Source organism: Scyliorhinus torazame, chromosome 2 (assembly GCF_047496885.1).
Source record: "Scyliorhinus torazame isolate Kashiwa2021f chromosome 2, sScyTor2.1, whole genome shotgun sequence".
NCBI classification, from domain to species: Eukaryota; Metazoa; Chordata; class Chondrichthyes; order Carcharhiniformes; family Scyliorhinidae; genus Scyliorhinus; species Scyliorhinus torazame.
Window position 1 is genome coordinate 197,510,619 of NC_092708.1, and position 15,746 is coordinate 197,526,364.

The 15,746-nt window shown below is 47.3% G+C and overlaps 1 protein-coding gene and 1 long non-coding RNA gene across 4 annotated transcripts in view; one reads left to right on the plus strand and one right to left on the minus strand.

Moving 5' to 3' along the window:
- The window catches only part of agap1 (ArfGAP with GTPase domain, ankyrin repeat and PH domain 1), a 1,093,107-nt gene that overhangs the window by 958,773 nt on the left and 118,588 nt on the right, over window positions 1-15,746 (minus strand). The gene's annotated exons all lie outside the window — the stretch shown is intronic.
- Window positions 1-15,746, plus strand: part of LOC140407836 (uncharacterized) — a 69,309-nt gene that overhangs the window by 6,287 nt on the left and 47,276 nt on the right. Inside the window, exon 3 of the long non-coding RNA XR_011939832.1 lies at window positions 105-142. This is a non-coding gene — a long non-coding RNA (uncharacterized lncRNA). The remainder of the gene's footprint in view (window positions 1-104; window positions 143-15,746) is intronic.

Below are 15,746 nucleotides of genomic sequence, written 5' to 3' on the forward strand. Positions count from 1 at the left end.
ATTTGTGGAGAGAAAAAGGCAACACTTCAGGTTGATTCTCTTTTTAGATATGGAATTATTCCGCAAGTCAATTGTTTATTCAAACATTTTTTTTTCCTTCCCAGATGTGAACAGATCATCAATATCTGTCCACTAACCACTGGTAAGTTTTGTCCTATTTATTTATTGTTTCTTCTAAATTTAGAGTATCTAATTCTTTTTTTTCCAATTAAGGGACAATTTAGCATAGCCAATTCACCTACCCTGCACATCTTTTGGGTTGTGGGAGTGAGACCCACGCAGACACGGGGAGAATGTGCAAACTCCACAAGGACAATGACCCGGGGCCGGGATCTAACCCGGGTCCTCAGCGGCATGAGGCTGCACTGATAACCACTTATGTTTTGGCCTATTTAACTCTGCGACTAAACATAGCAACCATCAAAAGATATGGCAGAATTTGAGTACCAAATGTGACTTAAAATCCAATTCTGGGTACCACGTTCCTGTCTAATGATGCTTGCTGTTGTTATGTACGGTATGGTTGCATTATTAAAATCAAGTCTTGCTACTGGGGCTGGGGCTGGTTTAGCGCAGTGTGCTTCTGGGGCTGGTTTAGCACAGGGGGCTAAACAGCTGACTTCTCATGCAGAACAATGCCAGCAGCGCGGGTTCAAATCTCGTATCGGCCTCCCCGAACAGGCGCCGGAATGTGGCGACGAGGGGCTTTTCAAAGTAACGTCATTAAAGCCTACTTGTGACAATAAGCGATTATTATTATTGCAAATGTCATCTGAATTGAGACTCAAGGTCGAACCTAATATCGAAACAGTGTTGTGACGTCAACAAAGCATCCGGGACCTTGACGAGCAACTGGACCAATGGTGTAATTCCTTACTCAAGATCTATAGATTGAGAAATAAGTAGAGAAAGAACAAAGGAGTGTGAGTTTGTCAACTTGAGTACAAAAAGAGAAGAAAAACTGGATTGAGGGTGTGAGTGAAAAGTGGCAAAGGAAAAGCAAGATTTGTTTTAAACTTCACATTTTTAAAAGCTCCAGCACCAATTCACTACCTGAAGGAAAGAGATTCCATCCTTTGAATTGATCACTTTCTGGGTCAGTGATGTTGAATCACAGATATCAACAACTACCATGTCATTGAAAGGATACTTCCGTTATTAATTACTAGACTAAACTTTGTGCTGAGATGAATGGGCAATTAATGTGAAAATAGAGGAACTTCATGAAAATCACTGGGAGGTTAAGGGTGAGAGATCCTGGGCGTCATTCTCCGCCGGCGGGAGTCTCCGTTTTGCCGGCGCCCGGGGGTTTCCCGACGGCGTGGGGCTGCCCCACAATGGGAAACCCCATTGACCGGCCGGTGTTACGGAGACTCCCGCCGGCCGGTCGGGGCAGAAATGTGGCGGGGCGGGTAGGAGAATTTCGCCCCCTGTTTTCACAAGGCTAATGGCTGGTACTTCTCTCATGCTATAAATTACTAGTTGATGTACACATTTTATTTTAAATTAGAGAATCCAAATCATTTTTTTTCAATTAAGGGACAATTTAACGTGGCCAATCCACCTGCCCTGCACATCTTTGGGTTTGCAGGGGTGAGACCCACCCAGACATGGGAGAATGTGCAAACTCAACACGGACAGTGACCCGGGGCCGGGATCAATCCCGGGTCATCGGCGCTGTTTAGCAGCAGTGCTAACAACTGCGCCACCATGCCGCCCTAGCTGATTTGCACATTAATAATGGCAAGTACCGCACACATGCTAATACTTTGCAGAAAATTCCAGCCCAACATTGTATACTGACCTCACACAAAAGGTAAATCTGCTAATTTTCAAGCCAAGCTCCAAAAAATAGTTTAGTTACTATATCTGTTTGCATAGGTTTAAGTCGTAAACAGTATTTTTAAAAGGACAAATCAGCCATCTGCAAAGAGTCGATACAAAATTAGCTTAACTTGTATATTAACCATTTGTTATGGGCCAGGGTTTCGAGAACCCCAAAGTGTATCATGGAGTTCACCTGACCCACAACTTTTAATAGATTGTGGTGTGGGGAGCACACGGCCAACTCTACAGGTGTGGTACAGCAGAAATGGAAAAGTATTTTTTAAAGCAAAACAATGTTTATTCTATGAACTCAAGTTAACCTTTTTAAAACATACAGTGAACATCTTTGCAACCATTAATTCAAATACAACCCCCAAAGACTACAATACTAAGTAATCCTTTTAAGCTTTCTTTCTAACATCAATAAGACTTAAACACAAAACCTTTAACAGAAGCACATCAGATTAAAGTCGCCACTGAGACCAGTTATTAGTTTTAAATCACCAAAGGATCGATTTACAGTTTTTAGATTGCAGAGAGAGAGAGACTAATACCCCTTCTGGCTGTGACTGCAGCTATCCAGCTCTGAAAACGAAACTTAAAACACACTCTGCAGCAAACAGCCTAAAACGAAAATAAAAAGCTGACAGGCAGCCCAGCTCCACCCACACTCTGACATCACTGATAAACACCCATTTCTTAAAGGTACTCTCACATGGTACAAGGGAGATCCTGTTTCCTCCCATAGTCCAAAAGATGTGCATATCAGGTGGATTGGCTGTGCTAAATGTTCCCTAGGTGGGGTTGCAGGTACAGGGTGGGGATTGGGTCTAGGGTCGGTGCAGACTTGATGGGCTGAATGGCTTCCTTCTGCACTGGAAGGATTCTATGATTCACTGAAATTTTAAAAAGCACCATCAGTGTTGGGGCAAGTTTTGCTTTAGAGGAGTAGGGAGCACTTGGCTGCTGCTCTCATTATTGCACACATCTGCTGATTCCAGCAGCTAACATGGAAATGTTTAAAAACAGTAACAGTGGCAGCTTATAGAAATTTAAATGAAGCTTGGTACGCTTGCCAAGTATCCAGGAGGTCAAAGAAACCCTTGGATGCATTTTAAATGGAGTTACACTATGCACAGTGCATTCTATGCACTGCCAAATTCAAGTGATGAGAGTCAGTCACCTCCAGGGATTCTTGCATCTTTTCCCTCTGGAATCGGGTCAGCTCCTCATCCCAGATTTACCTTTGGTGCAATGTGGACTCTACTTTTGAAGTCTGAATACACCCAGTGTGCACTCAAAATCTATCTTTAATACTGCAATAATTTTAAAATGATCCTCCATGGAGTATAAGCAAAATGCTGCAGATGCTGGGAATCTGAAATAAAAACATAAAATGCTGGATAAACTCAGCAGGTCTCCATGCAGTAAGATGTAAGAAGCTGGTTATGGATACGGCTGCACTGCGGTTAGAATTACTGGCATTAATATTGGCATGCACTCAAGAAACACATCTTCCTTTCCTGAATAAACCAAACGGCACCCAGTGATACCACAAACTCATTACCTTAAAAACACTCGGGGATAATTGTTGTTAGTTTTTTTTTAAGTAAGCGTCTTTTAGCAGGTGAATTATACATGAACGAATTTGAGCTAAATTATAAAATCATGTTGTTCCAAGCATGGTCTCATTGCATCCATTAAAGTACAACAGCCAAAAATGCCAATTCCAGGGTGTGTGGCCTATTACTTCAACCCGACAACTAGATTAACTGGCAGGGGATCCCTAAACTAAATGAACCAAGTACTACACAGTGGATAAAAGCAAATTACTGCGGATACTGGAATCTGAAACAAAAACATAAAGTACTGGACAATGTCAGCAGATCTGATAGCATCAGTGGAGAGAGAAGGGAGCTAACGTTTCGAGTCTGGATGACTCATTTTCAAAGCTGGAGAGAACTGGAAATAGGGTCAGATTTATACTGTTGTGGGGGTGCAGGGCGGAGTAGTGGGGCTAGATAGAGGGCCAGCCAGACCTGGAGATTGACAAAGATGTCGTGGACAGAAAGACAAAGGTCATGTGAATGGGGGTGATCGAGGTTAAGAAGGGTGTTGATAATGGCACATTAAGAGATCAGAACGTGTTAATGGTTGAACAAAGTAAGAAGTCTTACAGCACCAGGTTAAAGTCCAACAGGTTTGTTTGGAATCACTAGCTTTCCGAGCGCAGCTCATTCATCACCTGAGTGATCGTCAGAATGGCCACCTGATGAAGGAGCTACGATCCAAAACCTAGTGATTCCAAACAAACCTGTTGGACTTTAACCTGGTGTTGTAAGACTGTGCTCACCCCAGTCCAACGCTGGCATTTCCACATCATGGTTGAACAAAGGTAAGCAGTGTGTCAAAGGACAACTAGGAACAGGGAACAAATGATCCAAGTGGGGTGGAGTGGGGGGGTAGGGGGGTACAATGGTAGGGAAAAACGGGTGGGTGGAAGAAATTAAAATGAATTGATAGAAATAAAAATGCGAAGAAGGTGGAGGACAAGAGTTCACAGTCAGAAGCTGTTGAACTAAATGTTAAGTCTGGAAAGGCTGTAACATGTCCAATTGGAAGATGTGCAGGTTAGGTGGATTGGCCATGATAAATTGCTACTAAGTGTCCAAAAAAGATTAGGTGGGGTTACTGGGTTACCCGGATAGGGTGGAGGTGTGGGATTAAGTGGGGTGCTCTCTCCAAGAGCCAGTGCAGACTCATTGGGCCGAATGGCCTCCTTCTGCACTGTATATGATTCTATGATGAGATGTTGCTCCTCCAGTTGCACTAGGTTTCACTGGAACAATCCAGCAGGCCAAGGACAGACATGTGGACATGACAGCAGGGCGGTGAGTTGAAATGACAAGCAGCAGGAAGGTCTGGGTCATGCTTGTAGAGAGACCAAAGGTGATCTGCAAAGCGATCACCCAGTCTGTGTTTAGTCTCTCCAATGCAGGGTAGACTGCACTGGAAGTACCGAATGCAATAGACTATATTGAAGAATGTGCACATGAAGCGCTGCCTCACCTGAAAAAAAATTTTTAGGCCAATGGATGGTGAGTAGAAAGGAGGTAAAGGGGTAGGTGTTACACCTTCTGCGATTGCATGAGAAGATGTTGTGGGAAGAATGTGAGGTATTGGGGGTGATGGAGAAGTGGACCAGGGTATCCCAGAAGCAAAGATGTGTTTGGTGGTTTGGCACCAGACTGGAGTTGGCGAAACTGACGGAGGATAATTCTGGCAGATTCATTGAATGAACTATACAGGGTTGGTTGGTGGGAAAGAACTACTTCCTCTTACTGTGGTTAAAATAGGCCAGTAGTGTGAAGTAAGAAGGTTCCAATTCACTGTACAAACGTAAAAACAGACGGTCTCAGCCTCCCTCATAAGAGGGCTGGTTCAGCTCAGTGGGTTAGACAGCTGGTTTGTGATGCAGAACAAGGCCAGCAATGTGGGCTCAATTCCTGTACCAGCTGAGAATTCTGAATTCTCCCGGTGTACCCGAACAGGTGCCGGAATGTGGCGACTAGGGGCTTTCCACAGTAACTTCATTGCAGTGTTAATGTAAGCCTATTTGTGACCATAAAAGGTTATTTCTTTATTTATTTGAACACTGAATTGTCCCTTTTCTAAAAAAATAAAGTGTTTAGAATTTTACAGGCAACAAATCAAATGTTTTGGTGGTAGTGTCAGAGACCTGGGCAGAGGTCACCGGAATAAAAACAGAAAATGCTTGATAAACTCAACAGGTCTGACAGCTTCTGTGGAGAGAAATAGAGTTAACATTTCGGGTCGAAATGATCCTTCTACAGAACCGGCTTAACCAAGGAATGATGCGTCTCAAATGAAGACCAAACAAAAGTAAATATGGGAAAGTTGAGGAAGAAAGTTATCCTTGACATTACAATTAACAGAATATTGTTGCCGTATTTTCTTCAAAAGATAATTAATTGTTAAAACTCTAACAATCATGTGGTTACTGGAGTTGATTCAAACCACCCATTAGTCAATTAAAAGGGCTTCCATGGGACTAAATGACATTCAAGTTCTCAACTACTGGTATTTAATTCTTCTCGCTCAGCAAATGGCAATTAACAATTGTGAAATGTGATAATTTCAAGGTACTGGGTTGGAAGAATCTTGGGATCTGGAAGTTTCAAATGGGCCTCGATAATGAGCTTCATAGAGTTTCTAAGTCAGTAGTAACAGGACAATCTTTACACATTCAAAGCAGTAGCAGTTACATAGCAAATACATACATTTGACCACAATGCCCAGTCTGCTATCTGTAGAGTCATTTGGGACTGAAATCTTACATTTTAACAACTAAAAATCAGGCTGCTCAATAGCAAGGATCACAAGGCAAGAGCTATAACACCCACACATCTAATCCTCTTTCAACCCTGATTTGAGCAATGGTTCACAGCTGGAGTTACACGTTGATGACTGAGTGACTGTGAGTTGTAGTTTCCATTGCACATCTTGGGGCAAGAACATTGGCCATCTGAACCAGTGAAGTTTAGAGAATTAACTTTTGAATTAAAATACATTTGGTTTAATGTTGATCTTTGTGTCTCCTGGATTACTACAATGGCATCGAGAGTGGGATCGGGATTCTTGACCGCCCTGTTTAAAAGAAAAACGGCTCCAGTAAGAAGTGTTCGAAGGGAACCCGGAAGTGTTATTATTTGAGAATCTCAAGCCGTATGACACGGGTGTGGAGGATTGGCCCCAGTACGCCAAAAGAATGCTATTTCTTTTGTGCAAATGGCATCCGGGCCGACAGAAGGTAATCCTTTTGACCGACTATGGAGCTCAGATATTCAATCAATAAGAGCCCGACTTACCCAGAGGTCCCGGACTCTACTGAGCTGGTGGAATTGGTGGCAAAAACCATTACCACCCAAGATCATTAGTTATTCTCTAGTGGAACAGGTTTAATACAGCCAGACGAATCCCTGGAGAGATTGTAACGGAGCTACGAAAGAAAAAATGGTGGAAAATCTCAGCAGGTCTGGCAGCATCTGTAGGGAGAGAAAAGAGCTAACTGAGATTTTCCAGCATTTTCTCTTTCGTTTCAGATTCCAGCATCCGCAGTAATTTGCTTTTATCCTGTTGTAACAGAGCTACATTTAGACAGCGCCCTGCCAATAGTCTTCTAATGGTTTTGCCCAGCGGGCGGTCCAAATGTTAAAAAAAGTATGAAGAAATAGACCACCGACTCGCTCAGCACCAAACTGGCTCAGTTCCTTTTCAACTACAGGGCCACTCCATTTTTACGATGGAGGTTGTACCAGCAGAACTGCTGATGGGCCAATGCCTCCAGACCATACTCAGTCTACTGTTTACTAATCTAAGTGATAAAGTGTAGTCAAAAAAGGAGGCTCAGGGGCGGCACGGTGGTGCAGTAAATGGCACTGCTGCCTATGGCTCTGAGGACTCGGGTTCAATCCTGGCCTTGGGTCACTGTCCGTGTGGAGTTTGCACATTATCCCTGTGTCTACGTGGCTTTCACCCCCACAACCCAAAGATGTGCTGGTTAGGTGGATTGCCCCTTAATTGGAAAACAATAATTGGATACTCTAAATTTATGTAAAAAAACAGGAGGCTCAAAAGAAAGATTATGACACCCAACCACCCGATAGGACTTTCAGGCTGTGAGATAGCGTCTCTATTTGCAATTTCTAGACGGAACCCCTTGGATCCCGAAAGTGATAGTTGGGAAGACTGGTCCATGTCATGAAAGGTCAAGACCAGGGAGAGGAGCATAAAAACGGACATGGGCCATCTTTGGAGCAGGGAACCCTTGACTGCAGATACTACTCTGGATGGCATGACGTCCTCAACATCCTTGGAACCTACCACCGTGCAAGGGCCTAAACCCATAGCAGACCCAAGAGTCATTCCCCCAGCGGATGAAGACTCAGGAACTGACATGGAAACTGAGTTGACAGACCCACAGCCGGAAATCGATGTTGGGTTAGAAACCCCATCAGTGGCCTTTCGACGCTCAGGGGGGAAGCGGCGATCTCCCGTCTGCTTTCCGCCTCCAGATCTGACTCCACTGACGATGGACTCAAGGCCGTTTGCGTAGGGATGTGATAACCCTCTCGAGGATCGTGAGAAATTTCATTGATCTCCCTGGTTAGCTTGTTGAGTGCAAGTTCCCATGGCAAAGGACTGATGTCCGTTCAGCTGGGACTCATTACAAGCATTTTAAATACTGTCCCAGACCCGGACTGGGAGTTCCCGTTCGTCCTAGGCTGGGAGACTAGTGTTGTATGCTGTGTGTGCGTACATGTGCGCAAGTGTGTGTGTGTGTGAGAGTGAGTGTGTATGTGCGTTTAACCTTTATATCTTAGTGTCCCCTGGATTACTTCACTTGGTTATCTAGCAATCTTTATGAGAAGTGCATGTATCCTAATAGAATCGGGCTCAGCAGGCTCAGCAGTGGCCAATTTGAACGCTATCAGGGCACATCCTATTACCCATATCCCAAATAGGAGTAAGTGTCTTTGAGAAATGGGAAGGGAATAGAAGATCATTTTTAACCAAAAGAAATCTAGATTTTCCATGTAAAAATTTTCAATTTAAAACACCCAGCTTCTCCAGTGGCTAGTACCATCTTTGGGAGTCCTATTTTCCATTGACCTCCTTGCAAGCCAACTTGCTCAAATAGGAGTGATCAAGAATTGGAATAGAATTACTGACAACGTTTGCATGACGTTTGTAGCAGAGGTTGAATATGGTTGTTTGCGACTTTCCCATGTTAGCCCAGGTGAAAACCCATCCAACACCTGGAATATTGGACCAGATGTCTGTCAGCACAAAGGCATTGAGGAGACATGAAAGGTGATGGAGAAGTAGAACTAAGTGTCATTGGCAAGTATGTGAAGGCCTACCTCTTGTCCGCGGACAATGAGAGGTGACGCAGTGGTTAGCACTGCTGCCTCACAGCGCCGAGGACCGAGGTTCAATCCAGCCCCCAGGTCATGTCCGTGTGGAGTATACACATTCTCCCAGTGTCTGCGGGGGTTTCACCCGCACAACCGGGGGAAAAAATGTGCAGGGTGGGTGAATTGGCCACGCTAAATTGCCCCTTAATTGGAAAAAAAAAGAATTGGGTACTCTAAATTTTAAAATATGTCTGTGGACAATGCCAAGGGGTCGCGTGCAAATGAGCAGGCAATTCCTAAACGTCAGTTTGAAAACTTTGTAACGTCAGACAAAGTAACATTTTTGGCAAGTGGCCAAATGTTGACAGTCGGAGCATGGGTTGACAGTTCGGCCAGCATGGGTCGCGAAGGTCGGCTGGTTGGCAAAAGTAAGTCACGGAGAAAAAAAAGTTTGAAAAACATTTCCCTTTGGTCTGCAGACATGGTTTAGTATAGGTTACGTGCATTACTATTTGGAAGCCATGTTCTATCTATAGAGACCAGTTTGAAAACTTGTTTGGACACATTAACAGCATTCTGATTTGCTGAAATATAAAAAATGTTATATGAACATCAATACACTAATACTCTACAGCCAGAACAACTTTCATTTAGACAACATTGCCCATGCAGTGGAGCTTTAGAAGAGAGGAGGTCAAACAGTGGGCAGAAATTGAACAAATCGGGCAGGTGGGGGAGAACAGACAAAGAGGCTTGAAAACTGCAGCTAAGGCATGATCATGTTTTATAAAATATATTTTTTTAATTTTTCCAATTAAAGGGCAATTTAACGTGGCTAATCCACCTACTTATGTTGTCGGGGGTGAGACCCATGCAGCCACAGGGCAAATGTGCAAACTCCACACAGACAGTGACCCAGGGCCGGGAATGAACCTGGGTCCTCGGCACTGTGAGGCAGAAGTGCTAACCACTGTGCCACCTTGCCACCCTGAGGCTGGTAGTTCAATGTCCCCAGATATGGTGAAACAATACTATGGTAAGATTTACGGACAAAGATCCTACAGTCAGTGAGAGTAAACCTCTCTATCAGGGCTTCATATATAAAATTGACTCTTAGATGAGGTACTGATTCAGGTGGAAGTGCATCCCAGTATTAGCCAACAGAAGCAAGTGGTATGATGTGAATGGTTAATAAAAAGAAAAGTTCTGACAAATAAAGTACCAATGATTTTACATCTTTCTACTAAGTATTTTCATGCTTCCAGCTGGACACTGAGTTTGGGGGACGATGGCACTTAGCTGGGGACAGATGGCGCTCAGCTGGGGGAGGTATTATGGGCCAGGGTTTAGAGAACACCAAAGTATATCATGGAGTTCACCTGACCCACAATTTTAAATAGATTTTGGTTATGGGGAGCACAAGGGCCCACTTTACAAGTGTAGTGCAACAGAGAGCTAAACTATGTTTAAAACAAAACAATGTTTATTCTATGAATCCAGTTAACATTTTATAAACACACAGTAAACATCTTATCAACTACAAACACGGATACTTTCCCAAACAACATTTAATAACTTCCCAAACAACATCCAGAAGTTAAATCCTTTTCAAAATAAAGACAGCAGGTTTAAATGCTCTACAGAAACAGGTATTACTTTGAAATCAACAATGATCTGGAGACATTCTTTAGCTTATAGAGAGAGAGATCATTATACAGCTGCTTGTTTTGAATGCAGCTATCTACCTCTGAAAATGAAACCAAAAACACACTGCAGCTGCCAGCTCAAAAACGAAAGTGAAAGACAGTCATCCCAACTCCACCAATAATCTGACATCACTGCAGCTATTTGATAAACACCCATTTTTTAAAGGTACATCCACCTGACAGGGGAGATGGCGGGTAGCTTGGGGGGCGATGACGGGTAGCTTGGGGGGAGATGACGGGTAGCTTGGGGGGAGATGACGGGTAGCTTGGGGGGAGATGGGCGCAGCTTGGGGGGAGATGGCACGTAGTTTATGAGGAGAACACATAGAACATAGAACATTACAGCGCAGTGCAGGCCCTTCGGGCCTCAATGTTGCGCCGACCTGTGAAACCACTCTAAAGCCCATCTACACTATTCCCTTATCGTCCATATGTCTATCCAATGACCATTTGAATGCCCTTAGTGTTGGCGAGTCCACTACTGTTGCAGGCAGGGCATTCCACGCCCTTACTACTCTCTGAGTAAAGAACCTACCTCTGACAGAATTGAGGACTGTGTCCCGGGGGTGATTCATGAGGATCAGATGGGTTTTGTTAAGGGAAGGCAGCTGAATACCAATGTGCGGAGGCTCCTTAACGTAATCCTGATGCCTGCAGTGGAGGCGGAAGCGGAGATAGTAGCGGCGATGGACGCGGAGAAGGCCTTCAACAGGGTGGAGTAGGGGTACCTCTGGGAAATGTTGAGGAGGTTTGGGTTCGGGGAGGGGTTCATTCGTTGGGTTAGGCTACTTTACGAAGCCCCGGTGGCAAGTGTGGCCACGATTCGGAGGAGGTCGGAATACTTTCAGCTGTACCGGGGGACGAGGCGGGGTGCCCCCTATCCCCCTTGCTATTTGCATTGGCAATTGAGCCAAGGGCTATGGCTCTAAGGGAGTCCAGGAACTGGAGGGTGCTGGGCCGGGGGGGCCCCCGGAACACCGGGTATCGTTGTATGCCGATGACCTGTTCCTGTATGTGGCGGACCCAGTGGGGGGGATGCCGGAGGTGATGCGGATCCTCGGGGAGTTTGGGGACTTTTCCGGGTATAAGCTCAACGTGGGGAAGAGTGAGCTCTTCGTGGTACACCCAGGGGACCAGGGAAGGGGGATAGACGAGCTTCCACTGAAGAGGGAGGAAAGGAGTTTTCGGTACCTAGGGATCCAGGTGGCCAGGAGCTGGGGGGCCCTACACAAGCTCAACTTGACGAGGCTGGTGGAGCAGATGGAGGGGGAATTTAAAAGGTGGGATATGCTGCCACTCTCCCTGGTACAGTCGGTGAAGATGACGGTGCTCCCGAGGTTCCTTTTTATATTCCAGTGCCTCCCCATCCTGATCCCCAAGGCCTTTTTTAAGCGGGTCAGTAGGAGCATCATGGGATTCGTGTGGGCGAAAAAGACCCCAAGGGTGAGAAGGGTGTTTCTGGAGCGGAGTAGGGACAGAGGAGGGTTAGCGTTACCTAATCTGTGTGGATATTACTGGGCTGCCAATGTGACGATGATACGCAAGTGGGTAATGGAGGGGGAGGGGACAGTATGGAAGAAGCTGGAGATGGCGTCCTGTGTGGGCACGAGTCTGGGAGCGTTGGTGACAGCACCGCTGCCGCTCCCGCCGACTAGGTACACCACAAGTCCGGTGGTGGCGGCGACTTTGAAAATTTGGGGGCAGTGGAGACGCCACAGGGGTGAGGTAGAGGCTTCGGTTTGGTCCCCGATCCGGGAGAACCATCGGTTCGCCCCGGGGAGAATGGATGGAGGGTTCCTGAGCTGGCACAGGGCAGGAATTAGAAGGATGGGGGACCTTTTTTAGTTTGGGGAGGAGATGGCACGTAGTTTAGGGGGAGATGGTGCATATTTAGGGGGAGATGGTGCCTATTTAGGGGGAGATGGTGCGTATTTAGGGGGAGATGGCGCTTAGTTTAGGGGGAGATTGCGTGTAGTTTGGGGGGAGATGGCGTGTAGTTTTTGGGGGGAGATGGCGTGTAGTTTGGGGGGAGATGGCGTGTAGTTTAGGGGAGATGGCGCGTAGTTTAGGGGAGATGGCGTGTAGTTTGGGGGGAGATGGCGTGTAGTTTAGGGGAGATGGCGCGTAGTTTAGAGGAGATGGCGTGTAGTTTAGGGGGAGATGGCGCGTAGTTTAGGGGAGATGGCGTGTAGTTTGGGGGGAGATGGCGTGTAGTTTAGGGGAGATGGTGCATAGTTTGGGGGAGATGGCGTGTAGTTTAGGGGGAGATGGCGCGTAGTTTAGGGGAGATGGCGTGTAGTTTGGGGGGAGATGGCGTGTAGTTTGGGGCGTGTAGTTTGGGGGGAGATGGCATGTAGTTTGGGGGGAGATGGCGCGTCGTTTAGGGGAGATGGCGCATAGTTTGGGGGGAGATGGCGTGTAGTTTAGAGGAGGTGGCGTGTAGTTTAGGGGGAGATGGCGTGTAATTTGGGGGAGATGGTGTGTAGTTTGGGGGGAGATGGCGTGTAGTTTGGGGGGAGATGGCGTGTAGTTTGGGGGAGATGGCGTGTAGTTTGGGGGAGATGGAGTGTAGTTTAGGGGAGATGGCGTGTAGTTTGGGGGGAGATGGAGTGTCGTTTGGGGGGAAATGGCGCGTAGTTTAGAGGAGATGGCGTGTAGATTAGGGGGAGATGGTGAGTAGTTTGGGGGAAATGGTGCTTAGTTTAGGAGAGATGGTGCGTATTTAGGGGAGATGGTGCGTATTTAGGGGGTGCTGGTGGCATAGTGATAATGTCACTAGACCCCAGGTCAATACTCTGGAGATACGTGTTCAAGTCCCACCACACAGCTGATTGAATTTAAATTAAACCAATGAATCTGGAAGCTCAATTCAGTAATGGTTGCCACAGAATTATCACTGATTGTCGTAAAAACCAATCTGGTCCCCTCATGCTCTTCAGGAAAGGAAATCTGCCATTCTTATCTGGTCTGGCATACATGTGATTACACACCCACACAACTGTGGCTGACCCTTAACTGATGTCTGATATGGCCTCAGCTAACTACTCAGTTCATGAGTAATTAGGGATGGGCAACAAATGCTGACCCAGCCAACAACATCCACATCCCATGAAAGAATAAATTTAAAAACCGGGGGCGAGATTCTCCGACCACCCGCCTGGTTGGAGAATCGCCGGGGGCTGGCGTGAATCCCGCCCCCGCCGGTTGCCGAATTCTCCACCACCGGATATTCGGCGGGGGGCGGGAATCGCGGCGCGCCGGTTGGCGGGCCACCCCCAGCGATTCTCCGGCCCGGATGGGCCGAAGTCCCGCCGCTAAAATGCCTGTCCCGCCGGCATAGATTAAACCACCTACCTTACCGGCGGGGCAAGGCAGCGCGGACCGGCTCCGGGGTCCTCGGGGGGTCACGGGGCGATCTGGCCTCGGGGGGTGCCCCCTCGGTGGCCTGGCCCACGATCGGGGCACACCGATCCGCGGGCGGGCCTGTGCCGTGGGGGCACTCTTTCCCTTCCGCCTCCGCCACGGTCTCCACCATGGCGGAGGCGGAAGAGACTCTCCACTGCGCATGCGCGGGAATGCCGTCACTGGCCGCTGACGCTCCCGCGCATGCGCCGCCCGGAGATGTCATTTCCGCGCCAGCTGGCGGGGCACCAAAGGCCTTTTAAGCCAGCTGGCGGGGCGGAAATTCGTCCGGCGCCGGCCTAGCCCCTTAAGGTTGGGGCTCGGCCCTCAAAGATGCGGAGCATTCCGCACCTTTGGGGCGGCGCGATGCCCGACTGATTTGCGCCGTTTTGGGCGCCAGTCGGCGGACATCGCGCCGTTTCCGGAGAATTTCGCCCCGGAAATCTGGACTATCGCTCAGATTTTCAGTAGCTATTTGCACCCTCTCTGGACCCACATTGTGTTTCTATAATTATTTCATTGTCACTCACTTCTGTCATCTAATCACTATAATCACTCCTGCCATTCATCTGAAGTGACTTTTTCTTTTTGGTTTTTTTCACTGACCTCCTCTGCATACCCCCCACCTCCCCCATTTTGGCTCTGTATCTGCTTAGTTTAGAAGCTCTTCATTTCCTCCATGATCTAGTTCTGAGAAGGTGTAGCAATAATAATTATTATTAGTGTCACAAGTAGGCTTACATTAGCACTGCGATGAAGTTACCAGTCAAACGGACCCGTGCAGGGTGTGGGGGGCCGACTGCTATCCGGTGCCATCCGCCCTATTACCAACCCCGGAGCAACCCGCTGGCCCCACCATCTGGGTCGGGGGCCGCCCGGATGGCGCTATATTGCCGCTCACCGTAACGGTTGCGCCCATTGAGAGCGCTAACCTCTGCCATCTATCTTTCGCTCCCCCCCCCCTCCCTTCGCCCTGCCCGATCGCATCCACCGCAATAACGCCAGGGAGTGGACATCCGCCACAACAAGGACCGCAAAGTGCGCAGGAAGGAGCCCAAGAGCCAGGACATCTACTTGCAGCTGCTGGTCAAGATTCGCAAGATGAAAATGCCAAGTCGCAAGGGCAAGATGGCAATGGTCGTGGGATCCATTACGGATGACGTCCGCACCTGGGATGTCCTCAAGCTCAAGGTCTGCACGTTCGCCCCGAGTCATGGATGTGGCCCGACCCCATAGCCTAAAGGCTGGGTGACAAATCACACGCCAAGCTGTACATTCGCTCAAAGCGTCGTAAGTTCGGAGGGCCAGTCGAGGATACAAGAATTGAGCGATGCTCTCGAGTTCTTTTCTATATCAATAAATTAACATTTGAACAGTTTTAAAAAAAAGAAAATTCCCTAGTCGTCACACACCGGCGCCTGTTCAGGTACACTGAGGGAGAATTCAGAATGTCCAATTCACCTAACAAGCACATCTTTCGGTACTTGTGGGAGGAAACGGAAGCACCCGGAGGAAACCCAAGCAGACACGGGGAGAACGTGCAGACTCCACACAGACAGTAACCCAAGCCGGGAATCGAGCCCGGGTCCCTGAGCTGTGAAGCAACAGTGCTAACCACTCTCATGGTGAAGCAACAATGCTAACCATGCCTCTCTGTGCCGCCACGTCTTCACACTGAAACGTTAACTCTGTTTCTCTCCCCACAAGAGGCTGCCTGATTTGCAGTCATTGCAGCATTTTGTGCTTCTATTTGAGATTCTATGACGTCTTGCAGTCAGTCACAGTCACTAATTTACAGAGAGCTGACACTCAAGTTAGCAGTGCACATTTTGCATAAACACAACAGAGAATCATTTTAGTCAAGGCATCAAAA